The following is a 27731-nucleotide window of genomic DNA, read 5'->3' on the forward strand; positions in this document are numbered from 1 at the left end:
CACATGGTAACTTACTATGTAACTTTCCAGTGACTTCTGTTGACTCCTGATAGGAGGGTGGTAGTGGCATCACCAGCTATGGAGCACAGAGGTCAGTTAAGCCAGTTCCTAGGAAGTCCTAGGAACAGTGACAGTCTGAGCCAGTGTCTAATCTCACCATGTAGCCCTGGCCGCCCTGGAACTTACTCTGAAGACCAGGCTGGCCTCGAACTCACAGAGATCTGCCTACCTCTGCCTCCCAACTGCTGGGATTAAAAGCACGTGCCATCACACCCAGCTACCCCCTGATAATATCATACTACTCCAGGGTCAAGGAGACCTGCAGGTATGGGAGGATGGAGTCTTGAAGCTGTAGAGTAGGAGACATGAGCCTTCCTCTTACAGGTTGTTAGGAGATCTTCTGATCTTCTGCTCCTGAGAGAATATTGGGGCTACTTCAGAAGTAAACAAGAGAGGTGTATCTATTAGTTACTTTATTGTTTTGATTTTAAACACCTAATGAAAGCAATTTAAGATAGAAGAGCTTTGTTTTTGTTTTGTTTTGTTTTGCTCATGGTTTAAGGGTTACAGTCACAATCTACTATGGTGGAGAAAGCAAGACACTGGGTGGGAATGGTTCACCATGGCAGTGGCGCATGAGGTAGATTCTTACATGGCCATGATACTGACCAAGGGACAAAGTGCTCAACCCAGAAGCAAGAGCTAGGCTATAGTCTTGAAGTCCCTCCTCTAGGGTCTTGTGTCCTCCAGCTAGGTACAACATCCAGAAGTTCTACAACTTCTACAATCTTTCAAATAGCTACACCAGCTGGCAGCCAAGAGATGAAACACATGAGCTTGTGGGATATAATTCATATGCAAATATTGATAGCCTGGTGCGTGCATGTGCATGTGTGTGCATGTGCATGTGTGTGTATGTATGTGTGTGAGCAAATGTGTACGTATGTGCATGTATGTGTGTGAGTGAATGTGTGTGTGTGCTGCATACTTCCCAGTGAGGGGTGAGCTTTCCTTCTAAAGCTCTCATAGCTGTTTGTTGAAATGTGAACCTCCAAGCCAGGAAGAGGCCATTATACAGTGGAGAAGAAGCCTGAGCTTTAAACCAGCTACAGGAAGCTGCAAACCCTTAGCTTTTGGGGCTCCTGGGTCCCAGTGAACTGAGCCATCACAGGCCAGTTCAGGTTCTACAGCTTCTGTGCTTAAAAGACTCTGAAAAACTGACCCTGATACCATAGTAGATGCTTGGCCATTGACCCTCATCTTTCCTCCTTTATCCTTCCTTAATTCAACTTCCCTGGCCATCCCAACAACAGGAAACAAAGGGGAATGGATAGCTCCAGTTCACCACCAGCCTTGGGAAGCTTAGTGACAGCTATGGGCCCCTCCTCCTTATCCCTGTTCATAGAGAAGAAAATACTGGCTTTGTAGGTCTCATGAATCAGAAGCTCAGACCACACAGTGAAGGACATGAGCTACCTAAAAGCTCCCTATCCCCAAACCCGTTGGCAACACAGCTCAGGATTACTATTCCTGTGTTCCCCTGCACGTCCTCATGTGACACGAAGCACACAGTGCAGAGGATGCACAGAGCACCTCTAGACTCTCCCACCACCCCCTGCATATCCCTGTGTTCCCCTACATGTCCCCATGTGACATGAAGCACACAGTGCAGAGGATGCACAGAGAACTTCTAGACTCTCGCTGCCCCCTCAAGAACAGTTCTAGAAATTGTTGGTTGAGACTTGACTTGTTGAGAGATCTTACCGGCCTTGCAGACTGGACTAAAGCAAAGATTGCAGGAAAAAAAGCATTCCTCTCCATACCTGCAAGGACTTACATTTTCCTTCTTTAGTCTATTAATTTATTTTAAAAACCCACTAACTTCCTGACTCACTAAGAGGTTGTGACCCGTGGTTTGGAAAACGCTGTTGGAGAGGCAGGGAAGTGACAATGGCTCAATGTGGCCACAAAGCTGGCCAAGATCCCATTTTGCAGAGGGGCAGACTTCAGAGCCCCGAGAGCCCCAGGGCTGAATCACACACAGGGTTAAAAGGACAGCCTAGATCCTCACGCCAGCCAATCCGTGGAGAGCTGTTTCTGTCCTTCCAGAGACTAATTCTGAACACAGCCTCGCGTTGGTTCATTTAAAAGGTACTGAATGTCACTCCTGCCACACAATAGTGCGAGTGCTTCCTTTGTGGAACATGAATGAAGCCCACATGTGATAAGTCACTCAAGCACTTACTCCAAGAACTGCCTCAGAATTGTGTTCCGTTACTAACTAGTCCAGTGGAGGCTCTTTCTGTTCTCACTTCTGCAGTCTTGGGGAATGTAGTACCTGGGCCCTTTGTCAGTCGTTCATTATTTGCCTTGAACTTCTCCTTTTGGATGTTTCCAGGGACCAAAAACTCTGGAGCTTCCTGACTCCATGGGCTGGAATAAACAGTACTCCCCCAGCTCCCCATTGATTTCTATCACAATGGAACTTCATAAAACTCAAATATATAAAAAAGCCCGTGAGTCACTTAACTGAGTTTCCTACCAACATTAAGAGACAATGACCAACAAAGATGGAGGGTTCCTGACAGTCACATACAGGACTAGAAAGAGTCGGCACTAGGGGATCTGTTTCCCAGCCTGGCTTGCTAAATGACTTCTCTGTAAACAAAGGAAGTAGCGCTACATGCCCAGTGCTCCCAGGCTCTATCACTGTGGCAGGCTCTAGAAAACCACTATAAAGTGAAGAATGACCCTGAAAACAGACTCCACTTGCTAGGCCACATTTCTCCTTTGTGGGATACAAAAAGGACCAGTCCAGATAGAATTTCCATTTTCAAAGGACTGATCATCCCAATGTCCCCACTATGCCATCAAATGTGGCAGCAAGCAGTCTCTAGAGAGACCCCTGGCCATTGCTCTTGAGACTGCATCTGGAGAAAGACTCAGCTTGCCCTACGAGGGTCTGACCTGCCAGATCTCATGATGAGAAGCCGGCTGCTTCTCTCAGTTCTCCCTCTCCTTGGGTATGGCAGAAATGTCCTCTGAACAGCAATGCTTAGGGACCTGACACAGTCAGCAACACAGCCAAAGCCACCAGTGATTTTCACAAGGATACATTGTACATGATCTCTAGGGGGATGTGTGTTTGAGTTCATTGATCGCATACTCTAGTTTCTGAGTAAAGGGCATGCTTCATATGCATGCATACACACACATACAAACACACACACACACACTTTCAAACACATAGGCATGCATGTTCTCAAACACATTCTCACACATGCACACACAGGACATGCATATATATGAGCAAAGGACATCGACTGTTTAGGTTCAGAAAACGCCTAGGGACCACGCTACATTATTCTGTTTTTATTCTTGGGAGTTATATCAGTGCATCGCTCCTGACCTGGGGTACGGCCATCAGTCTGAGGAGCAGGTCAAAGTCAGTTGTGTGAAGTAGGCTAATTATTTGCTTTGTAAAGTGAGTTCAGGGTTTACCAAATTTTAAGAATGTTCAATGAACCTCTTTCAATCATAGTCTTTGTTACATCAGAGCCACCCTTGAACTTAGAAGCCTCAAATTTTTACACATCAGAAATGAGGACTGTCTACCAAATTAACAAAGATATAATCAAATTTCATAGTTTTCAAGTGGTAACATAAATTGGAACAATTCTTTTGGAAAACAATTTAGTACTAGATAACCAGTCTTTAACATGTTCATACTCTCTGACCTAAAATACCATTTCTGGGACTCTCACCAGAGGAAACAGTCAGCAATTCAGGAATTTTAAAAAAAAAAACCTCAAATCTTCATGCACAATAATTTCCATATAAGCATTATTTATAACTTGAAAATGAGAAGTAACAAACATCTTACAAACCAAAGGAGAGTAGGTAAATAAATCAGAATACATTCACATACTAGAGTATTAAGCAGATGTTTACAATTATGTTTATGGAGGGTTTGTAACAACTGGGAAAATTAATTGAGTTACAAGGTTTGCTAAATAGGTGGAGGGGTCACATATATAGTATATTCTTTTTTCTGATTCTTTTTTATTGATTTTTATTGAGCTCTACATTTTTCTCTGCTCCCCTCCCTGCCTCTCCCCTCTCCCCTTCAACCCTCCCTCCTTCAACCCTCCCCCAAGGTCCCCATGCTCCCTATTCACTCAGGAGATCTTGTCTTTTTCTACTTTATACTTCTAATGTACATTAGATCTATGTAAGTCTCCCTTAGTGTCCTCATTGTTGTCTAAGTTCTCTGGGATTGTGGTGTGTAGGCTAGTCTTCTTTGCTTTGTGTTTAAAAACCGCCTGAGTGAGTACATGTGATAATTGTCTTTCTGTGTCTTGGTTACCTCACTCAAAATAATGTTTCCTAGCTCCATCCATTTTTTTCTGCAAAATTCAAGATGTCATTATTTTTTTCTGCTGTGTAGTGCTCCATTGGGTAAATGTACCACATTTTCCTTATCCATTCTTCAGTCGAGGGGCATTTAGTTTATTTCCAGGTTCTGGCTATGACAAACAAAGCTGCTATGAACATAGTTGAGCACATGTCCTTGGGCACGACTGAGCATCCTTTGGATATATACCCAAAAGTGGTATTACTGGGTCTTGACGAAGGTTGTTTCCTAATTTTCTGAGAAAGTATATTCTTACCCATAGAACATAATCTTGAGGCTGTGAGGATGTCGTGGGGGCAAAGTACTTGTGCAAGCATGAGGACCTGAGCTTTGATCCTCAATGCCAACACAAAAGCTGAGCACGGGGATACTTTAGAGAGACCTAGGCGCTCAGACGCAGATGGATGCCTGGAGCTCACTGACCAGCAAGTCTAGCTAAAATTGCTGGCTCCAGATTTGGTGGTGAGACCCTGCTTCAATAAAATAAAGCAGAGGATGATTGACAGCAGCTGAAGTCAGCCTCTCTCTTTCCCAGGTGCGCATACAGGTGCATGTATATTTGCACACGCTAGAGTGCATGCACACATACAGAACGCACACAAAATTGAATCTGAAAAGAAAATAATTGCCATAAAAATGGAAAATATGTGAAAGTCCATAAGACAGAGGCACTTGGTGTGTATAATTTCTTGGTATTTTTTTTCCTATATATTTCTGTTTTTTTTTTTTCTCAAGTTAAAAAAAGTACGCTGGTTTATTGTTTGTTTGTTAGCTTTGAATGCTAACAAAGAACATTATAATGAAGAACATTATTCACAGCACAGTCCAGTAATGTGTGCTACCAGCTCTGCAGGTGACCTCAGGGAAGTTGGGATTCCTATCTGCTTGCCTCCCTCTCACTCCCCATCACTAGCGTTTCAGCCCTCACCACCATCTCTGTAACGAGTATGTGGGATCACATGATCTCTGAAACCATGCTGTTGAAATGTTCTGAAATCTCAAAATATCATCCTTCTGTGTTAGAGAATGAGATCTCAAAAGGGGTCCAAGAGGCGTAACCATCTTACAAGTAAAATACTATAATCATCCTAACGAGTGATGGACTTGGATGGTCTTCTGGAAGATGCAGCTGCTCCTTTACAGTCAGCAGGAGAAACATGCTGACATGATGTCCTTGGGTTGGGACAGCTGGAGCCAAACATCCCAATTAAGGGGGTCTCTGGCAGCTGGGCTGTGAAGCCAAGAACTCGTGGCTGGGAGAGGTGGGGGGGGGGCTCTGTACTAGGCTTCTACCCAAGGAGTCCTTTTCCCAAGATGCTGGCTAAGGGACTTGATGGTCTGTATTGGGACAATGGGATACACAACCCATCTGCTCTACAGCCTCCATCCACAAACATCTCCTGGTCAAGCTCCATGGAAAAGTGTGTGTGTGTGTGTGTGTGTGTGTGTGTGTGTGTCTGTACATATGAGCTGGGTACAGACTCATCTCACAAGTTGCCTGCTTCGTATTTTTAAGTCTTGATATCTTGAGTGGTATTGGCTATCACTCCTTAATAATTCTCTATCAATTGATGGTTCGGTCACCTGGGAGTGAAAATGAGGAGCTAAAATGGCTTCCTACCCTGGATGAAGGGCTGAATGGATCTTTTTCCTTCCTTGATGAAACCCTACCCCAATACTCTGTCCACATTTCTCACAGTGAGGAAAAGCCACATCTTGTTTTTGGATCTGATGTTCAGACAGCATGCACAAGGATGGATAGATGGCAAGACATGGTGTGTTTCCATTGCAGTTGGTAAATGGTTACTGTCTTTCACCTCAACAGGGCAGGTTATTCCATCAGCATTTCCCCCAGTTACCTCCCTAACCTACGTTAGGGCTCCTGTTTTACCCAGAAGGGGGCCTCCTCTGGCCAGCATTACACCCTTCATGGTCAGGTACTTAGCTCACCTGTGTGCTCTCTTATTGAAGTTAGTCCACTAGGTTGAAAGACCCTGCTGGTATATCCTGGGTTAGAGAGTTGTATAGGAAAACCAGGACGGTTCAGATGTAACAGTGGGCCCCAAGTTGCCCCTATTGCTTGAGGTCGTCAAGGCTGGGGCACGGCAACAGTGACTGGTGGACACATGGGAAAGGCAGGCTATGTCCCTCTTTCTCGTGTCCTCTGTGCTATTTTCAGTGTTCATGCTTCCTCTCTTCAGACCAAGCTGGAAGTTCTTCTGACCTCTAGAGCAGCATGCTGCCATTCTTCTGAACACTCCAACTAGCATTAATCACAACTCTCACATGACATCTGCAGGAGGTAGCCAAGATGCTATTCCAGGCTTTGTCCAAGACAAAAAAGAAGCACAGAGAGGCCGAGCTTCTGGCCTCAGGTCACCCTGCCTGTCACATTCACAGCTGGGAAGCCCTTCACCCTCACTGTTAACCCCTCCAAGGGGATAATCATTAGAATTGTCACCTCCACACCAGTGGGCAGTGACGGCCTTTGACAGCATAGCATTTTCTTCTCTGTGAGAGGGAGAAAACTGTGTTGCAATGGACACCAGGGAGGTTGAGTCCATGGGAGAAGGGTTATGAATGCTGCCTCTTGACAAGAAAGCCATGGAGGGCTGGCTTTCTCAACTATTTCACCAAAAATAGGCGCATGCCACCATTGTCCTCTAGGCACCGGTAGGGAAGGCCATCACAACTATTCTTTTACTAAACTCTACCAGAAGGTAAAAGATATCAGGCACCTTCCCCCTTCTAATGGTCCATTATCCGTCCTGCCATGCATCATCCATGTGCACCAGTACCCTTGCTAGGAAGGCACTCCACAAGGACTCGGAGCCATAGACACGAGCTTCATGAGTAATAACAGAGATACCGGTCCTTGGCAGCATCCAAAGAAATTTCCAGGACCTTGGCCAGCATCCCAATCATGTACGCCCTTACATGATCTTGTTGTTAAGTGATAGAGATGTGGGGGCTTTAATGTAAGGAAATGTTTAGAAGTAGAGAATGAACATTAAGAAATGAGCCTCGGCTCACATGTTTTCACTTTACTATATTCAGAGTTGGCAGAGCAAGGGGACATTTAAGTTCTAATTAATGAGCTGCTACATTTGTCTAAACAATGTTCCCATCTCTCCTCTCATTGTAAAGGAAGGCCCAGGCTCCTGGAATCAAAGGTTCCATCTCCCCCATCATTATGGGAAACTCCAATCAATTGGACTGGGTTCTGGCGCTTCTCCATCCTATTTGAGTCTCGGCTCCAAAATCCCGCATCAAAGGCTAGTTCTGATATGCAATTGACAAGAACGTAACTGATGAAGGATATTTTACAAGCTTGGCTCTCAACTCTAAATCTATGTCCAATTGAAACTACTTTCAATTTACTGATACTAGAACACAGAAGTTAAGAACAGGCCATTATTGGGATTTCAATTGCCTCAACTGTGTGTGGGGTGTGTGTGTGTGTGTGTGTGTGTGTGTGTGTGTATGTGTGTGTGTGTGTGTGTGTGTGTGAAACTTGGACCTTTTCAACGTATCACAAGACTTTGGCCTGATTTCAAGTTCTGTTCAGGTGAGCAAGAGGCATATGAATCCAAAGGTGAACTCATGTTTGCATTGTGTCTACTACTATAACCATGGAAACAAAGTCATATCTAGGCAATGATGTACCCATTGCAGTGCTGGAAGAGATCCAGAAATCCTGGCATCTTGCTTGGGTGATCTTTGGTGTGGCATCCCTGGTTCACACTGCTCCCTCACCTTCACCTTATGTTTCTCCACCATGTGTTTCAATCCTAGATTGCATAGATTTCGAGGATGAGGGTCTTCAGCTCCACCCACTGATCACATGGTCCCAAGCCTAAATGCCCTGACCAGAGATATTATGGAAAGGGATCTAGTCCTCCACTGCCTCTACAAACTCAGTCCTTTCCTTCTGCTTTTCATCTACAAAGGCTTTCCCGCAGGAGTCCCTCCAGGACCCTCTCCATCTACATCTCCATATAGAGATTTTCTAGTGACATGGAATGTTCTACTCTCCGGGTAGAGCTTTCTACATGACTTGGAATGTTCTCCCTGGGCCCCTCATCGTCAGTTTGATCTCAAAGAATATTACAGATTTCCACTCTGTGTAGATCCTCTTTCTCCCAATTATCCCAAGTCACTCTCCTCATTGCTTTCAAAGCTTTGGTAATTGCTTGTATTTTTAAAAGTGTGTGTGTGTGTGTGTGTGTGTGTGTGTGTGTGTGTGTTTTCCTGTTCTCTCCTTCTGGTCATTTGCTTCATTTATAAAAGGAAATAAGTGAGGTTGGTGAATCAGCAGACAGACGGATGGGTACTGCATGCCTACTTTGTGCCAGGCTCCCTTCCTGTACTGGGGAAACAACAGTGAGTTCAACATCCACTGCCCTCCTGGAGGCAGTCACCTTGCAGACAGAAGTCTTGTGGAAAATTGGAACTGTAGGTGCTTTGGGCAGAAGTAAAGGATGGGCTGGAAGGAAGCAACAGCATCTCATGTGCTGAAAATGAAATCTTGCATATATATATCACACAGAATCTATTAGCACAACTGGCATGGAGGGCAATTGCTTTTTAATATAATAAGATCTTCCTTGGAGGCAATGATGAGGCAGTGATAGGGATCAGATGACATGTTGAGGTTTCTCACAGATGGATTCATTTCTGTTTCTATCTAGTTGCTGGCAGAGTGAGGGAGTTCTTAGGTTTTGGCGTGGAAGGTAGAAGAACAAGGGTCTTAGAAAAAAGCAGCTGAGAGAGATTTCTTCTGGCTATCATTTTATTGAGGGCATTGCCTGCTGTGGGCCTGGGAAAGTGGGAAAGGAAAAGTGAGCCTAGATCACTGGGAGGACCTTCATGGGGGAGAAAAACTGACCTGACATTTTATCTGCATCCCCTTCTCCTTTCCACTCCGACCTCGGGATGTCATTCAGGAAAAAGACAGCCACAGTCAGAAGAGAGCTGGAGAAGTTGAGGACAACAATCCAGAAGCTCTGGAGGCAAAATGGTTTGATGGAAAGATTTGCGGGATTCAGGGTATGAAGAGAAAGAGTGGGGGAAACAGCCAAAGCAGGCATGGTTCTCCACACAGTGTGTTTCCAATGCTATCTCCAGTTATTATTAGCTGTTAGCAAGACCCTGCCTTTATAGTCAATGTTATTCTCTGATATAGGTCGGTGCAGAAGTTCAAGTGTCACCAATGCAATGGTATTAAGAGATGGGACCTCTAAGAGGTGATGACAATAAATTTTAGAAATCTTCTGACCTATCATATACCCTGAACCCAAATATCATAGATTTACCCACAGAAAGGATGTCATTGTCAAGTACACATTTGTTACCATGATATATACCACACTTCCACCCCAATATTGACCACCCAGGAAACAAAACTCACTATTCCATTTATGATACATGGCCATTATCTGTCCATATATGCCCTTACTCCTACATCACTAACTACCACCCAAATCTGCCATTCACAGCAAATATAATTTTCTCCTACCACTGCTCAGGACTAGACATTGCTAGATATATCTCATGATTTGGGGAGCATAAGAACATCCACTTGCACATCTGTCCCAAACAACAAACCCTGCAGGGATTCACAATGGAAAGACCCCAGTTGCTGTAATGGCTACAACCTTGTAAGGACATGAGTCCAAGTTCATTAAGGAGCTTGGAACAGATGAACCCTGTTGCTATTGTGATTAATAATCATAATAGACAGTGAGCTGGAGGGCTTCCCAGCTGTGCCTCCCAGGGCTCTGTTCTGGGTTCTCCTCGCTAGCCACCAGTGAGTAATGGCATGGTTTATTGGAAACTCTCTTTTCATTTTTTATGGCTTCAATTAAGTGATGGGGAGAATCCATCATGTAACCTTTTTTTTTGCTGTACTGCTAAAGACTTCCAGAGGGGGAAATATTTATCAAACCCCAAACCATCAGAAGAAAGGCTGCGGTGAACCTAACAGGAGGCTGGGGTGGCAGAGAGGTGACCAGAATGGCAGGAAGACAAAAAGGAAATATCCATACAGAGATCCCCCGCCTGGACAGCAGCTACACTTTTATAAAGTATCCGTTCATTTTACAGATATCAATAGACACCCCTGGTTGTGCCTCATACCCTGGAAATAATTCACCAATTACAGTGGAAGAAGTCAAGCAGGCAGCTACTCTCCCTGGGCAAGCGGACTACCATAGCCCAGCAGGTTCAAAGCAACAAAAAAAAAAAAAATGTACAGTGGGAGGCATCTGTGTTTTAAGAAGCAGGGGAGGCGTCCACATTTAAGGGACAGGGAGGCATCTGCATCTTAAGGTACGGGGGAGGCATCTACATCTTAATTTCCACTACAAAGTCTGCAGAAAGATGGCAGCCATGCGGGGAACTGGCATGAGAGTCTATATTGATGAGAATGTCAGCGGGTCCATGGGGAGACTGCAGCTACAAATTCTTCCCAACACCAATGACCACAAACCCTCCCCCTGATCAATGCACTGGAATGCCCAAGCTCCTATCCCTAGCCCTAAATCAGCCCTAACCCTTTCCCCAACCTCTGCCAGGCAGCCATGTTGGTAAGTGGAGCTGGCTTTTCTTCTCTTTAAATTATTCACACCCTAATCTTGGCCACTGGCATTAATCTTTCATTTGCTATTTAGACATCTGATTCCTGGGGCAGGACTGAGATGTCACTGGGGAGATGAAGTTGGCCAAAGAGGAGGACTGGAGGGAGTTTGAGCCCTGCAAAGTAACAAGGGCCTGGCTGGAATTAATGGGGTTGTCACCCTACTCCCCATCCCAAAGGAGTCATAGCCATAGTCAGAAGACACATATGTGTGAAGGAATGAAATCATGGACCATTGTGCTTTGGAAGATTGTGTGTGTGTGTGTGTGTGTGTGTGTGTGTGTGTGTGTGTGTATGTGTGTGTATGTTTTCAAATGCACATGCATACAAGTGTGTGCACATATGTCTGTGTAAAGGAAGGGATATGGTCTTTTAGTTCACATTAAAATTAGGTATTATTAACAGACTTGTGTGGCCCTGGGCCAGGACACACAGATATAGAGAAAGTTGGGCAAGAGGATGTGTCAAATAAAAAGGATGACCCTCTGAACTCTGAGAGAGCTAGGGTTGTCTTCATATACAAAGTAAAGATACTAATGCTTGGATAATATGGAACTCAAGATGTAACCCTCTTAACAGAAGAAAGATGAAAATCAGTCAACTCTGCTGTGCCACTACACAAAGTAACAGGCGCTGCGAGGAGCGCTATTCATTCAGTTTCTCAGTCAATGCCCACAGTAATCTTAGCAGGCGTGATAATGAACACACCCAGTTATTGGTGCTGACATTGAGACTTGGAAATAATAAATCAACTGCCTCCAAAGTCCTTGAACAGTAACTAATCAACAAGGATTAGAACCAAGGAATTCCAGCAGCACTTACCTAACTCTTAACCAGTGATTTAGGATGGAGTAGATGCATTCAACAATTGACCAAGGGCCAGTAGGAATAAAGTTTGTGCTGCCAAATGAAGTGACTAGCTGCGCACAGTTACTCAAAGATAAATTTAAATTCAATGCAATCGAAAGTGCGGTTCCTCAGCCACACTGACCACATTGAAGGTACTCATCGTCACCTGTGCCATACGAGCAGAATGTCCAGTGCAGGCACATATCAGCAGCATCACTGACACTGACCACATTGAAGGTACTCATTGTCACCTGTGCCAGACAAGCAGAATGTCCAGTGCAGACACATATCAGCAGCATCACTGAATGCTCACCGGACAATGGCGGCTATTGAACAGTAGAGGCTAGCCAGCCGACATGCTGTCAAGAAAGCCAGGTGGAGGAGCCTCTGCATTAACCTGAGAGCTATTTGCATCTTGAAAGGAGAAGAAAGGAGGTGACTAGGGAAGCAGGGAGCAGAGAGCAGCTGGGCACAGATCAATAGGTTGGTGTCACTAACAAGTATGACTTCACTCGCTGTCATAGAAGGAAGCGACCTTGACAGTTAGCATGTGTGACCCCTACTTACAAATGATAGAATGACAACTAGGGAGGAAACCTGTGTGGATCACATGATCCATTAAGTCCAGGCCTTTCCTATCCCATCACAGTCTGCTACTCTAGGCCCTTCCCATCATCCTGTTCTCCCCAGAAACATCCAGAAAGCACCAGAGGAGCCCGAGGTAATATTTATTATGACATCGCACTATTGTGACTCATAGCAGGTAAGCCTTGCTTTACAGAGATGCCGGGTATTAACCCTCTGGCTGTGTCCTCCTTTCTTATAATGGCACAAGGCTGCCCAAGAATGGAGGCCAGATGTTTGCTAAATGGCAGCGATTGACAAGAGTGAGAAATGGCAAACTTAGACTCTCATCCCGCTCTACTCCCTGTGGACTAGGCATATTGTAGGCAGTCAGTAAACATCCCAAATAAACCAACTAAAGTGTGGGTAGATGGACGGGTAGGTGGCTGGATGGGTGGGTAATCGATGGGTGTCACCTGCCTAGGAGTCCTTGAGCTACTTCATAGACTGTTGCCCTGCTCTCCCACCCCCCAACCCTGCTAGTGACGTACTCACGGATGCTTCCTAATCAGCCACTAAAGAGGAAAATGTCTCAGTATGCAGAACATATACAACTGCATCTCAGGCCTCAGTAGGAAAAAAAAGTGACTATATCTGCCGATGTAGGGAGACAAAGAAGGGGTGGAAAAGAGAGTTCAGTGGTTAGAAGCACTGGCTGCTCTTCCAGAGGACCCAGGTTCAATTCCCAGCCCCTACACAATGCCTCAGAACTATCTGAAACTCCAGTACCAGAGGTTCCAAAACCCTTTTCTGGGCTCTGTGGGCATCAGGCATGTATGTGGTACATATATACACAAGAAGGCAAGAGGCTCATAAAATAAGAATTCTATGAATTAAAAAAAATAAAACAAAAAAAAAAGGATTTCAGCTGCTGCAAAGGAATGTTGCTGAGTGTCTTGCCTGCTCTAGAAATCCGAAGACACTCTCAAGGCTAACTTTACTGTCTCCCGCGAAGGTCAGCTCCCTTCTGACCTTGACCAACCATAACCTTCCTTACTGCACAAGGACAATCCACCCTCCTGGTATCTCACCAGTTAGAGCATGGAGGATGGCTCTGAGAGCCACAGAGGGAGTTGTAGGGTGTCTCCTGTTGAAAGGCTCTTAAAGTAACCCCCCACCATCATCTGTAAGGATGCTATTTTTTCTATTTCTTCAAGAGTCAGGTTGGGCAGACTGGGTTTGCCTCCTCAGCCTCTCTCCAGATGCTTGCTCCACAGTGTGCCTTTAAATCCCATGTTCAGCCACTGAAACGGTGCAGCTATGACAGCAAATCTCAGATGCAGGCTTTGTTCGGTGGGTAAAGAACGAGGTGGCATTTTAGCTCATGGAGTCCTTGAGAGCAAAGATTTTATTTCTTAACCTTTTACACCTGAGTTCCCAGTATGCAGAAAAGTGCCTCGAAGAATAAACAACCAATACAATGGGTGAATGGATAGATGTGTGCGTGAATGAAATGTGTATGAGTGTGTATGTGTGTGTGAGAGAGAGAGAAAGAGAGAGAGAGAGAGAGAGGGAGAGAGAGGGGGAGAGAGAGAAAGAGAGAGAGGGAGAGAAAGAGACAGAGAGAGAGACAGAGAGACAGAGAGAGAGGGATGGAGGGAGAGAGAGGGGGGAGAGAGAAAGAGAGAGAGGGAGAGAGAGAGACAGAGAGAGAGAGGGAGGGAGGGAGAGAGAGAGAGACAGAGAGAGAGAGAGAGAGAGGAGAGAGAAAGAGAGAGAGAGAATGGTGCTTCACACCCAGGTTGCTGTTTCCACGACTACTGGCTCTGTCCTAGTCCTGGGTCCATGTTCTCTTGTAGTGTCCCACATCTCCCTCCTTTGGTCTCTCTGTCACTTTCTCTTTAGCTGCCACGTACACATCTATCCTCCTTGGTCTTTTCAGTTTATCCTGACAGTTTTCTCAGAGACGTCTCCATGGTGACCCCACAGCTCAGCACCCAGCCAACTCCACTTTGGCCATGGCTGGGCATACCATACCTCCAAACTGGCTCAGTCCTAGAACCAGTGCCATCATTTTGATGTTACTGTATGGCATATTTTTACTTTTTAAAAAGAAGATTGCATCCCTTTTGCAAGCTGTAGAGTAACCTGAAGGAAGGAAGGAGAGGTCCTCCTTGTACAACAGGGTCCATTTCTCCTGTCCTTGAGCCTCTCCCCAATGTCTGCACTGGTCCCATGAAATCTATCAGCATCTCCACCTCCATTCTGGAACCCAGTGCCTACCTGCTTCACAGGCTAAAGCACCTGCTTCCTGCCACAATCATGTGGGTCAATATGAAGATCAAAGACCTTCTATAAATACAGTTCTTTGACCCTCTGAAAGTTTCTGAACCACAATGCATGGGCTCAATTCAGCCTAACTTTCGAATTCTGGAATGATGCAGTCTGACAAAGCACCAGCCACAGTGGCCTTTGTGAACAGAGGAGAGCCACAGTCAGAGAACGTGCAGTGTAGCTGAGTTCTTGCTGAAAAACTCAGTTTGAAACTCAGAAGCCGCCTGGGCACAGCTGGGAGGATGGAAGAGAAAAGCAGGGAGGGCTGGTCTAACTGTCCCCAAAGACATAGACCAAGAGGGCTGTATAGATAGATCTGCAGATTTCCCTCCACTGCATCTCAAATGAAAATATGAGCAGGAGGGTAGGAGGCAATGGAGACAAAAGAGGAAAAGGGGGGAGGTGGGGGAGAAGAGGGTGACAGTATGTCGCAATGTGACTTTCCTCAATAGATTCTTCCCCTTCATATCCTCCTGGCCTAGATTTAGTTTTTTAATGGCCGGGGACAGTGATTTGTCACCATTGATTGCTATTGATGTTTTTCAATTATATCCATGACACTTTAAGCAATATGTTTGTAAACACAAAGGTTTCTTGGATCTGGCTTCTTGTCACCTTGTCTGGGAGACATCCCTTATTGCTATCAGATGTCAATCGATGGGGTCAAGAAGGAAGCTCTGTGTCCTTGGTCCTGGAATGTGCTTCTCTTTCTGCCTAAACATGAACATTTACTCATGCATTCATTTATTCCCACTAGAAAAAAAAAGTGGGAACCCTTTCCATGTGGGAGAAAACTGGGTATGTCAAGGTCAGGATCCTCCCCGAGTCCAGGCTTTGTGTTGTGGACAGAACTCCCCAAGTGGCAAGCAGCTAGACCTTGTCCCACATACCAGAGGAATAGAGGTCAATATCCCAGTGCACCCAGACTAGCTTTCCAAGTTTTATCACTAAGACCCTGCATAAGAGATACCATCCATGTCATGCTCCCAGTATTCATGTTCCTAGTTGACTGACATCAAACTTAAAAGAAAGATGGCAGTCTAAGGAGAAGCCTGATAGACAAGCACCATGCTCCAGTATTTTCTTTCCATTCCTTTCACACTTTGTTTGGTTTGTTTGTTTAGAATTCTGGTCATGTTCTTCTAAGTTGATTTATAGCTGGCTATTATGGCCCACGATTATAAAAAAAATAATGAACTAGACCAGAAGTCAGGAATATTCTCTATAAAGAGCAGATAAGAGTTAATGTCAGCTCTGCAGTCCATACTGTCTCTGTCACAACCCAGTTGGGCCACTGCAGCATAAAATGTAGTCACAGATGGGATGTGCACAAAGGAAGCCCAACAAAACTTTCTTATGAGCCTGGAATTCACTTTCACGTGTGAGGAAAAGCTATTCTGCTTTTGATCTTTCTAGGCCACTAAATACCGTAAGAATCATACCTCATAGGCTGTAGGAAATCAAGGGCAAGCAGGCTATGCCCTGTGGGTCATGGTTATTAATCTATAGGAAATATACCATTGACTAGGGCTTGTGACATGCTGTCAACCTTCCATTTGTGGGTTCTAGCTTTCACAACTAGCTGGTGGTACAGGGAGCCCCAGTAAGCTTAACTGTCAAGATCAAGTCTAGGATGGTCTTCAGCATTTGTGTTAGTCTCTGTGTGAACACTTTTAACCAGGGATCCTCATTTGCCTGAGCTTTGTTTTCAGAGTGTGTTCATCTGTCATGACTTTACCAAGTTTGTTTTGTATCTCTAGAATTTTCCTGACACCCATAGAGTATAGAAGGGAGAACCATCTTTCCAAGTCTTCCTCTTCTGATATGGTGACCAAGTACCCAACAAGAAGCAATTTAAAGCAGAAAGGATTTATGATGGCTCACAGTTTGAGGGAAAACAGTCCCTCATGAAGGGGAAGACATGACCATGAGATAGTCTCATGTCCATGGCAATGGGAGAAGGAGACTATTGCTCACATCTTGATGAATCATGGAAAAAGGAACTTGGACCAGACATGAGGATGGGCTATATGTAACCCACCAGGCTTCCTGTCTAACCTACTTTTTTTTTTTTAGCTAGAATCTACCTTGTAGACATTTCAAAACAACCCAAGATAGTGCCAACAACGGGGACCAAATGTCCAAACACACAAGCTTGTGGGGATATTTATACTCAAACCATAACCCAGAGAACCTGCTCCCAGACTTGGTCTCAGCTACTCCTTGGTTTCCTATCTTGTCCTTTGGCATTGTGTAGCTTCATCAGACCACCTGAAGCATAGGACCCTAGCTACTTATGTGTGTGCATGTCCAAAGAAGTCTTCATTCCCAAGCCCTTATGGTTTGAATGTGGAATATCTCCATAAGGGCTCACATGCTTGAACACCCCAGCTGTTGACTCTGTTTGGGAAGATTACAGAATCTTCAGTAGAGCCTTGCTGGGGGAACTCCAGCCTTCACTGGAGGTGAACTTTGAGGGTCTACAGCATAGCCTCATGTCTTGTTTATTCTCTGCTTCTGATGCAATGTGATGTGACAGGCTAGCCTCAAGCTCCTGATGCCATGCCCTCCCTGCCATGATGGACTATGTGCCCTCTGGAACTAAGCCAAAAATAAACCCTTTCTTCCTTAAGCTGCCTTTATCAGGATATCACAACCTAATAATAAAAGTAACTAACACACAGACATAACAAGTCATCATTTTAACCTTTTTTAAAGTCAGTGGAGTTAAGTGCAGTTTCAGTTTCTATACAACCCAGCATGATTGCTCTCCAGAATTTTTGTCTTTCCCAAATTGAAAACCTACAGTCATTCCACTATTATAACTTCCCATTTCTCTCTCCCAAGGTCCTGGTAAATACCCTCTTATGTTCTGTTTCTATGGCTTTAGCTACTCAGATATTTCAAAACATCAGAATCTCCTACACTGCTTATGGTGCTCAGCGTAACCTCAGGGCTGATCTGCGTCACAGCATGGGTCAGAAATTTGTTCTTGCTTTAGGCAGAATAGGAGCACTTTTGTACTCCAGGGCTCAAATTTTCCTAAGCCATAAGAAGATAGCTAACTGTGCTTCCCCAGATCTGACCCAGCTTTCTTTGTATCCCCCCAGCCAGGGGGTTTCCAATATCGCTTCCCCTCTAGAACCTCTCTGTGCCCACCTTGCCTTTGTTGATGATGATGACTAAGAAGCCTGGGCATTTTAGGGATCATACCACCTGAATTCTATCCTTAGCTGGCTCTGTGCTTTATTAACGTTTCTGCCTAGAACTTCATCAACAAAGTGAAACAGGCTACCTTACATGTAACTGAACAACTTCAAAGTATGAAATATCTAACAGAAAGCTTAGCTTTTTGGTTCTCAAAATAATGACAATTATTAGTAGTAGTCAATTAGTAATGTCCCTCAGGGCCACAGACTGTTCCTACTATTACAAAGAATGCCCCCTCCCACGCTCCACACACACACACACTACCAACACCAGAAACCTCTTTTTGAGGTGGCAGTTGAACTATGATTAAAAGCACTGCAGCTACGTCCTGGGCCACAGATATATCATGGCCTCCACATGACCCCAGCAAGGCTTTGTCTAGGAAGCAGATCAAATGATGCCTCTAAAATCCTTCCAGCAATGAGGTAATGCTTTCCAAGTACCATGAGCCTTTTACAGGGAACTCATTGTCAAACACACACCTACAGACAGATGATGCTTGGAGACTAATTCGCCCACTGAACACTCTCAGTCTTTCACATGCTTAGCCCCATCTAAGGGGCGAGAAAGCAAGGGGAACATGGAACCTCCTCCTACCCTCATGAATGGCTCCACATGCTTGAGACTGGGAGAGACCCATGTTGTACAGGTAAACCTGTGCCTGATACAGGAGGGAATACAGATGGCACATACTAGGGTTCTGTGTGTACTCCCAGCATGATGTTCAACCTTCTCCATACATGAGGACATGATAGGAAGCACAGAAGGCTGTCCCACCTATCTAAAGTCACATAGCTGGTTGCTATAAAGTTGGGATCAAAGACAGATTTGCTTAATTCCAAAATCTGTGAACTTGGGAACTCTTCCAAACAGCCACTGCAGCAGGAAGTCCTTCTACCCGTCCATCAGTATTCCACCTAGAGGCAGATCTCTGTTAGCCACTCCTACTGGTGTGATTCTCTCCCTATCTGCCTCCTTGATGACCCAGCTAAGCATGCCCATGTCAGCTGGCTGGCTACTGCGCTTGCGTGGAGACAGGAAGAGGAAAGGAATTCATTAAGTACCTTCTGAGCTGTTCCAAGAGCTCCTGATCACACCTAATCTCCATTAGCCCCCTAATAATCTGATTAAATAGCTATATTACTACCCCATAGAAAGGGGGTTGTATGCCGGGCGGTGGTGGTGCACGCCTTTAATCCCAGCACTCCGGAGGCAGAGGCAGGCGGATCTCTGTGAGTTCGAGACCAGCCTGGTCTACAAGAGCTAGTTCCAGGACAGGCTCCAAAGCCACAGAGAAACCCTGTCTCGAAAAACCAAAAAAAAAAAAAAAAAAAAAAAAAAAAAAAAAAAAAAAAAAAAAAAAAAAAAAAAGAAAGGGGGTTGTGAGGGTTAAATAATGCTGGACACCCTAGGAGATGTGCAAATGAGGGAACCTCCTGAAGGTGAAGCCCAAGCAAAACCTCCTGTTCAAGAAGCCAGAATTTCTCCACCCAACCAGATTCAGAAAAGCAGAGGAGAGTAAATTGAATCGCGTGTGGACTCTGATTAGGAACATTTATCATTCTGCACTCCCTTCCCCCCTCCCCCCGGTTCCTTGGAGTAGCTCAGAATTGGTTGCGCAGCTCCTGAGCTGTGTACACCATCCCCAGCCTCATTCGGTGTGCACACTGCAGAATTGGCCAGGAAGGCCCGGTAGGGAAATGAAATCTGCCCCGTAGAGGGACGCCACGATGCCTGCACACCAGCTTCACATCACTCATCCCCTTTCGTGTCTACGATAATCACGTTGGTTCAATATTTCTATTTTGCAGAATTGACACATTATTTTATTTGAACTTTCCCAGCAGACCCAAGCTTATGAGCCGAAATGACATTTCCAAAATCATTTGGGAGTGGGGAAATCTCAAAGCCCAAATTCTGAATGCCCACTGCTACTGTGTAGAGAACACGGGGAAGAGGGCGTCTCTTCCTTCCCATTTCTGCCGATGGATAAACTAAGTTCCCGAGCAGAGCAGAGAAGAACTGTAGGGATTCAGGGCTAGAATCCTAAGATACACTCTTCTGTCCTTCCCTGAGATGGGAATGGAGCTGAAGAGAAGGGCTGGGATACTCTGTTGTGGATGGTCTGGAGAGCATCGAACCCTTCCCCCCCCTCCATTTTCCAATAACCATGGACTTTTAAGCAAACCCGGCCTCTGTCCTTGGGATTCTGCTCCATTCTGGAATGATCTGATAATGAACAGCTCCAGCGACCTGCTCCCATCCCTCATGCTGCAGAAATGTTTGCAAATCCTCCCTGATCCTTGTCTGTGTCTGCCTAGCTGTGTTAATCACACAGCAACACACAGGGATAGCAGGATGAGAGCCACCAGCATGGGGACCAAATGAACCACACAGCAGTTCCAGAACAGTGTATCGCCAAGCCTGCCCACCAGACAGAGCACCAAGGCAATGGCAGCTGGATCATCTCTCAGAGCATGCCCTTTTTTTTCTGAGCACAGGCCAAGAATCACCTGAGACCCTTCAGCTTTCCCATGGAGAACCACCATGAACAGGTTGAAGGACTGACCCCTGGCCACCTCCAGAGCTGGGCCCCAGTGAACACTAGAGCCCCAAGTGGAAAATAGTCTCACTCTTGACCTGGGAATGGAAGGGTATGGATTCCCACACTGGTGCTAATGAGCTGACCCAGACTCTGGGCTTGTATTCTGCCCCATCTTGGGGTAACTTTTGGAAAAGAGGTAAATCCAAGAAAGTCACTGCCACCTTCCAATATCCAACTAGACCAGTTTAGAGGAACTAGTGAAGGGCTCATCCCGAGGGTCCCTTAGGAGTAAATTGAAGGTTCTGGGCCCTTCAAAATGTCCATCCTTCCACTGGAATCTTTGATGTAAGGCCCGCCCTGTCTTCCAGGTCACAGTCAGACAGTCTCCTGCTTCAGTGGTTCTGTGTCAGTACTCCTTTTGACTCGAACATCTCTGAGTAGAGGATATCACAAGCCTCAGACTCTGCTTCCTTTCCATACAGTTTCTAAGGCTCTATGGAAGATGAGCTTCAACCTGGCATATTCTGCTAGCACGTGGTTTGGTCACTGCTGAGTTCTGTTCTAAGGTATGTCCTCCATAAATCCTGATGGCTCATCCATTCTCCTGGCAAGACCACCCTAGGGCTGGATGCATGTGTACCATGGCTCCCCCAAGAGTGAATCGTTTGGAGCCCCTCACTCCCCTCTAGATGCTGCAGCAGCCCATTCCCAAGGCCACTGTGACTCTCCCCCTTTGACCCTCCCCTGCCCACAAAGTCCGAAGCCAGGCGGGCACCGTCTCTCTCTTCAGAGGCTGCACTAACCATGTGGGAAGCCTCAACCCCTTTCTGCCTCTCTCTAGTGCTGAGATAATAAGGGAGAAAGTTTTCTCTCCTCCTTCTAAAGTGCAGGCCAATTAGCATTTTTTAAATTACCATTGGAGAAATACACCTAATTAGCCACTTTAAAGGAAAGCTTTAAAAATAATAAAAAAAGGAGTCATAAATTCCTAGCTGGCCACAGCTTGGAGACACTTTTAAAGCTAACTAACTGTGTTTCTGGTACAACCAGGGAATTGGTAAAAGCTAGAAACAGATTTTATGACCTGGGTGGGAACAGAAGGGGGTGACTTTGTGACCTCCACAGGCTAGGTGCTCGATCTGGGTCCCTCCTAACTCCTCCTCCTCCTCCTCGCCCTGTCTGTCTACCTCTTACACCCCCACCTCAATTCTGCCCTGCTCAGGGGACCTGACTTTAGACTGACTCCATGAGTAAGGCAGGTGAGCAGACACATGGCCAGACAACAGCATCAAGAACAGGGCAGAGAGCAAGGGGCTGGCGTGCGAAGAAGAAAGAAGCATTTGAGGGAACAGAACAGAGCCCCAATTAACTTCCAGGAGCCTGTTTCTCATTTGTGGGCTCAATTAAACTTTACCTTGGTGCAATGGGGGTCTAAGTTTGAACTTGGGGACACGCTCAACCCAATCTGAACTGGAGGCTGACGGGGCTTCCATAGCTCTCAGGCTTCTTGCCCAAGCTCCCTGGACTGATGCTAAAGGAACACTTTATGAAGCACAGGCACGAAGCTCTAGGCTGCCTGCTTGGGAGGACAGTGGCGTCTCATAGCTTCTGCCTCCTCTCAGTCTTGACCTTCCTGCTGCTTGGATTTATTCCCGGATCTTTTTTCCCCTAGGCAAACGGGCCAAGAGGGCTTCCTCACAGGGAGGTCACAGCACATCTGGAGGCTTGTCAAGGAGATGTCCCTGTCACCCTGAAGATCTCACCACCACTGTTTACCAGCCCTTCCCTAGCCTACAGTGATGGCCCTGGAAGGTTGTCATGGCATAAGGAGTGGGGGTCTCTGCCAAACATTACTTAGGCTGGATTGTTGGAATCATCTTCATTCATGAAGACCCTAGTTTCCACATGTTAAATGAGACTATGAAGAAATTAAAATAATTTTGGGAAAGTCCAGAGCATGTGTTCCCAATGGGGAGGGGGAACAGAGCACCCACAGAAAGGTCAAACACTGGTGGGCACAGCAGCATTTTAACCTGTATAATGGGTTACAAAGTCTGCCAAAGCTCAACCTCTCCAGCAAATGTGTGTGTCTTCTCATTAGGAAGAATCTGAATTTAATTTTCCTCTAAGGAGAAGAGGGTAATAATGAAAAATAAGTTCAGAAGTGCTGGCCCAGAGACAAGGTCCCTCAGGTCACAATGTAGGCCACATGATCAGGGATGGATTGACTTCTGTAGATTCGCTTGAGACCAACCACAGTCTATGAAACAAGAAATGGGGCATAGAAGAGGTATTGCTCCCAGCGCAGCCAGAATGCTCTCTGAGGTGGTGGGAGGTGAAGGGCCCTCCTAGTGCAACTGTGGGAGATCCTGAAATGTGCCTTCTCTCAGGTCAGAGGAAAATGTCTGCAAAACAAAGATCTCGGGCATCTCTACCTACCCGCGTCTCATCCTGAAAGCGCTAAGAGAAACAGAATAGTAAATTCTCCACTAAGAGAAGCAGAATAGTAAATTCCCCAGGCAACAGAATGGAGCAAGAAGTTGAAAGGATTCGAGGCTTTCAAAGAGGCCAGAGCAGAGTGTATGTTCCAGAGAGAGGGCAAGGTGGTGGCCATAAGGTCCTCAGTGCTGGTTGGTATCCCTCATTGCCCCCTTTTGTCCACATTCCCCCACCTCAACCAGCTCCAGAGGCTGGTGTCCTTTAAGGAGAACTAGCTATGTAGGATGGACAGCTGTCCCCTGCCCTGTTACACATGCAAATGACAAATTCCTACCCCCCCCACAACCACCAAAAAACAAACAAAGAAAAAAAAAACCAATAATTCTGGACCACCTTCCAAATAGGGAAGAGAAGCTTCTGGCCTGCTAAGTTTCCTCTTTGAGAACAATTTAAGGCCAGAGGGAAGAACTTTGAAGTCAGGTACACTTGGTTTTGAAGATTGGACCCAGCACAGAATGAGGATCCTGAAGGAAGCTGGAGATTGTTGGTCCAGAGGCAGGCTCTGTCTCACTTTAGATTATTTTCCTACTGCCTTCTGGAGTGTCCCTACATCATGATGAGAGAGAGAGAGAGAGAGAGAGAGAGAGAGAGAGAGAGAGAGAGAGAGAGAGAGAGAGAGAGAGAGAGAGAGAGAGAGAGAGAGAGAAAGAGAGAGAGAGAAAGGGAGGGAGGGAGGGAGGAAGGGAGATCTTGGTTATATGTCTTTACAAAAGAAAAATAAGGGTAATAACCCTCCCCCAGCTCTGAGGGAGTTTAAAGAGATGTTGCTGAAGATGGGGTGGGGGTACCTCCCCTATCCCATCTTGCCTTTCCTGTCTAGGAGCCTCTTGTGCTTGCAGTGTGGGTGAGAAGCAGGGAGGAGGGAGCTTGTCACAGATAGAGAGAGTAGGTGCATAGCAGGCCAGTCTTGTAGCTACTAGAAGCCCCAGTGCTCTGTGCAGAGACAGGCACTGTCCTCACAGTAAGGGGGTGCCGGGGTACACTATTCGGATTGCTTTTCTGGGGCTCAGAACCAAAGAAAACAGTACCTTTCCTGTTCTGACATGGCTGCCCTTCCAGGGACCCTGTGCCATCCCACTTGGGCCCCAATCAGCATGTCCCCAAGCTTTTTCCACAAATTCATCCTCCCTGGCTTTCTGGGGGTGATAGATGGCTCAAGAGTTGCATATTTTTACTCTACCAAGAAAGCATAAACAATTCGAAGCCATGAGGGAGAGGCTTTGCTCCCACTTGGCCCCTGGCAGCATCCCTTGGGGAGCCCTATCCACGTCACCCAGGTAGCAGGAAAAGGGAAAACAGCCAGGTCTCTGGAGCCTGGGGACAAAAGGGAGCCATGCTCTAAATGAGTACGCCAGCACCTCCACGCATGCATTCTCCCCCCACCACTCAACTGCTCAGGTGGCCTGGGTACCAAGTATCCCCTCACACTCACCCCAGCATCTTTGCTATAAGACCCAGCCTCCTCCTGCAGACAGCCTGGCTCTGGCCAGCCGCCAGATCCTTACCCACCTCCCACTCCATTCCCTGTCTGCAATTGTTTCCAGTCAGTTTAGGAAACAGCTCTGAGAACAATTAGAAAAGATAACAAGGAAGAATTACATAATTACAGTCCGCCTAGATCTCAGGCACTTCAAAATTAAAAAAAAAAAAAAGAGCCTGTACTGAGTCCAAACAAGGATGGGTGTATGGGTGTGGGGGAAAAGGTTGGTCTTCACAGCATTAGGGCTAGGATGACCCAGAGGCTAGATGGGAGGAAGGGGAGGAAGGGGACAGACACTGCTGTGTCCACCTGTTGGTCAGTGCTATCCAGTCTCAAAGAATGAGACAGGTTATCATTACCATACATTCTATAGAGCAGGCATTCCAGAGCAGGCAACCACATATACCTTTAAGAAAGAAAGGTCCGGAGATCCTACGGTCCAAGCTTTTCATTTCCAAGATGGGGAACAAAGCTAAGGAAAAATGTTTTGCCCAGATCACAGAGAGCCCAAGGCTCCAGTGTCTAGCAATGCCTTACCCATTCATGAGTTTTTAAACCCATGCCCCAGCTGGCAGATAGCCACTGTGAGGGCAGGGAAGTCCTTGCCTCTTGACTGGAGCAGATAGATATACCATGAAAGCAGGCTCTTCTGATGCTGCGATGTAGCTTGGTTGGCGGAATATTTGCCTGACATGCACAAAGCCCCAGGTCTGTGCCCTAGCAGCACATGAATTTGGCATGGTGGCAAACACCTGGAATCACAGCACTGGAAAGGTAACGGCAACAGGATACGATACGTAAGGAGTCTGAGGCAGCCTAGGATCCATGAGACCCCGTCTCAAACACTGATAAACAGTTGACAGTTCTTTCATGCAAGGGTCCAGATAGGTAGCTGGAGCTCTGCGGGCAGCAGAGGCTCTGTTGCAAACACTCCACATTGCTGCATAGTAGGACAGCAGCCTTGGTCTATGAACAAACATGCAGCTATGTTCCAGGGAAACTTATTTGTGGACACTAAGATACTTCCTGTGCCATGGAATGATCCCTTCCTTCCTTCCTTCCTTCCTTCCTTCCTTCCTTCCTTCCTTCCTTCCTTCGTTCCTAGTTCTTTCTCTTGCCCTCCAGGTATGTAAAAGCAACTCACTCTTGCCTCATGGACTGTGCACAAAAAAGTTGTAGACACAGGCTTTTCAGACCCAGAGTGGCCTTTGGAAAGAGTCCTGATGACCAGTTTTTGCTGAGTCCCACTGGCACGTTCAATCAGGCTGTTAGCAATCATTATACAACATTTGTTAGATATGTCTCTTCTATCTATGAGCACTCAGTTCCCAGTAGAAGACTTGAAAAATGGGAGAAGGGTTTCCCAGATGGAAAAGTAACTGTTCCGCGGAATAAGATGGAAGAGAGACTCTGCCCGGGCACAGCTTTCTCTAGGCAGGTCTGGCTTCCTCTGCAGCACAATCTAGCTTCCCCTTGCTCCTACTGCCTCTCCTTTTACACACGGGTTGTATTCAGGCACCTTTGTTCATTTCAAACCAAGAATGAGTGGCAGACCCACTATAGATGGCACTGTTCCAAGTTAAAAAGTCAACTCGGGATATTAGCCACCTGCTGAAACCAAGTGTCTGTAGTGTTCGTGCCTTGAGGGTAGGGGCACATGGGAGAGACTCGGTCAAGGTCAGATGAACGAGTGTATACGTGAGATGGAAATGGTCAGTCTAATGAAGACAAATCTGATGTAGGTTGAAAGAATAAAGAATCAGTGCACAGCTGAGGAAACATATCTCAACAGTAGGAGCAGTTAAGGTAAACCTGATGAGACTCGGGTGTGGACAGGTGGATTGCAGGCAGAGAGGACAGAAGAAAGGAAGTGACGAGAGTCCTGGGCATGATGGAGTCTCTACACCCAGAACTCTGCTTGCTGAGTCACAGTGCAGCTTAGCCACTAACGTCAACTACTAAGAGTCCAGAGTCAAGCTACCTGCAGTTCACAGGGGTTCCAAGAAGGTCAAAGAACTTTTAACCCATTGGCGGTAGGAAATTGGAGCCTCACCAGAGTGCGGGGGGGAGGGGGGAGGGGGCAATGAGATGAGGAAAATGAACACCATGGCCGGGAACCTCTGGTCTGTAGAGAGCAGAGTCCATTTAAAGGACTAGCTGAGGACAGAAACAGGCAGGTTACGCTACAATGAGAAGGAACAAAGAAGTGGTCTTGGGCACCTGGAATACAGTGGAACTTGCAAGGTGATTAGTATTTATGAGTGGAGCCTGGGATTAGCTAAACTGGGCTCAAGTCCAACACCAGCAACAGCTCTCAATGGCCGATTGTCTCCCATACAGTGTTCCTGTCTGCAAAATGAAGGTAAGAAATGGAGTCACAACTACATGGGGTCATCACAGCATGTAGATGAGGTTATACATAGGAAGTGATGGCTGCGGCCTCAAGCACAGAGTAGAGGCTCAGGACACATAGGCTGTCACTGTTTACATCAGAATAGCTTTCCACGCCTAGGAAGAGGTTGTCTGAGTGGATGTGAAACATACAACATATTAGTATATGACTGAGGATCGATTTCTATCCATGTGTTGAGGTCAGAGCAGTTTGTTCTTTTGATTTTGTTCTTTTTGTGTGTTTGGTTTGGTTTGTTTTTCACCAGGGAATAGAAGGGTAATGTGCAATCTCTCCTGGGTGGAAGAGCCAATACGCACGTGTGTTTGTGTGCGCTCGCGCGCGCGCACATACACACACACACACACACACACACACACACACGAGTTGCTCCTCAATAGCTAGTAGTGACCAATGGTCAAAAAAGGACCCATAGCCCTCACTATGCAAAAGTGAGAGAAAAGACTTGAACCAGAAGCCAATATTCACAGAAATATTGCACAAAAACTTGAAGGTTCTGACCACAGGAGAGTCAGACAGTAATCCTTAGACTTCGGTTCAGCAAGCCTCACTCTCAAGATGTAGTGACCAAGTACTTGTTAGGCCTCTGACCTGCAAGGTAAAGAGTTTAAGATCATGGCATAGAGAACACAAGCCTTGAATGCAGTCAGCTGAATGCTGGGCCTTGCCACTCACTGGGGACCATGTGGCAATATAATCAACAGCCAATGAGGGTATAGCAAATAATGTGTGTTCATCACAAACTCTCTCACATATACATGGAGGATTCTGGGGTTCAGAGTCACAGCT

General features: G+C 46.1%; 1 protein-coding gene and 1 long non-coding RNA gene across 2 annotated transcripts in view; one reads left to right on the plus strand and one right to left on the minus strand.

Annotated features, from left to right (window-relative positions):
- Window positions 1–27731, minus strand: part of Plxna4 (plexin A4) — a 446194-nt gene that overhangs the window by 276321 nt on the left and 142142 nt on the right. The gene's annotated exons all lie outside the window — the stretch shown is intronic.
- Window positions 1–27731, plus strand: part of LOC119806995 — a 39361-nt gene that overhangs the window by 1690 nt on the left and 9940 nt on the right. The window contains exon 2 of the long non-coding RNA XR_005284291.1: window positions 21036–21119. This is a non-coding gene — a long non-coding RNA (uncharacterized LOC119806995). The remainder of the gene's footprint in view (window positions 1–21035; window positions 21120–27731) is intronic.

Source organism: Arvicola amphibius, chromosome 2 (genome assembly GCF_903992535.2).
Source record: "Arvicola amphibius chromosome 2, mArvAmp1.2, whole genome shotgun sequence".
Classification (NCBI taxonomy): Eukaryota; Metazoa; Chordata; class Mammalia; order Rodentia; family Cricetidae; genus Arvicola; species Arvicola amphibius.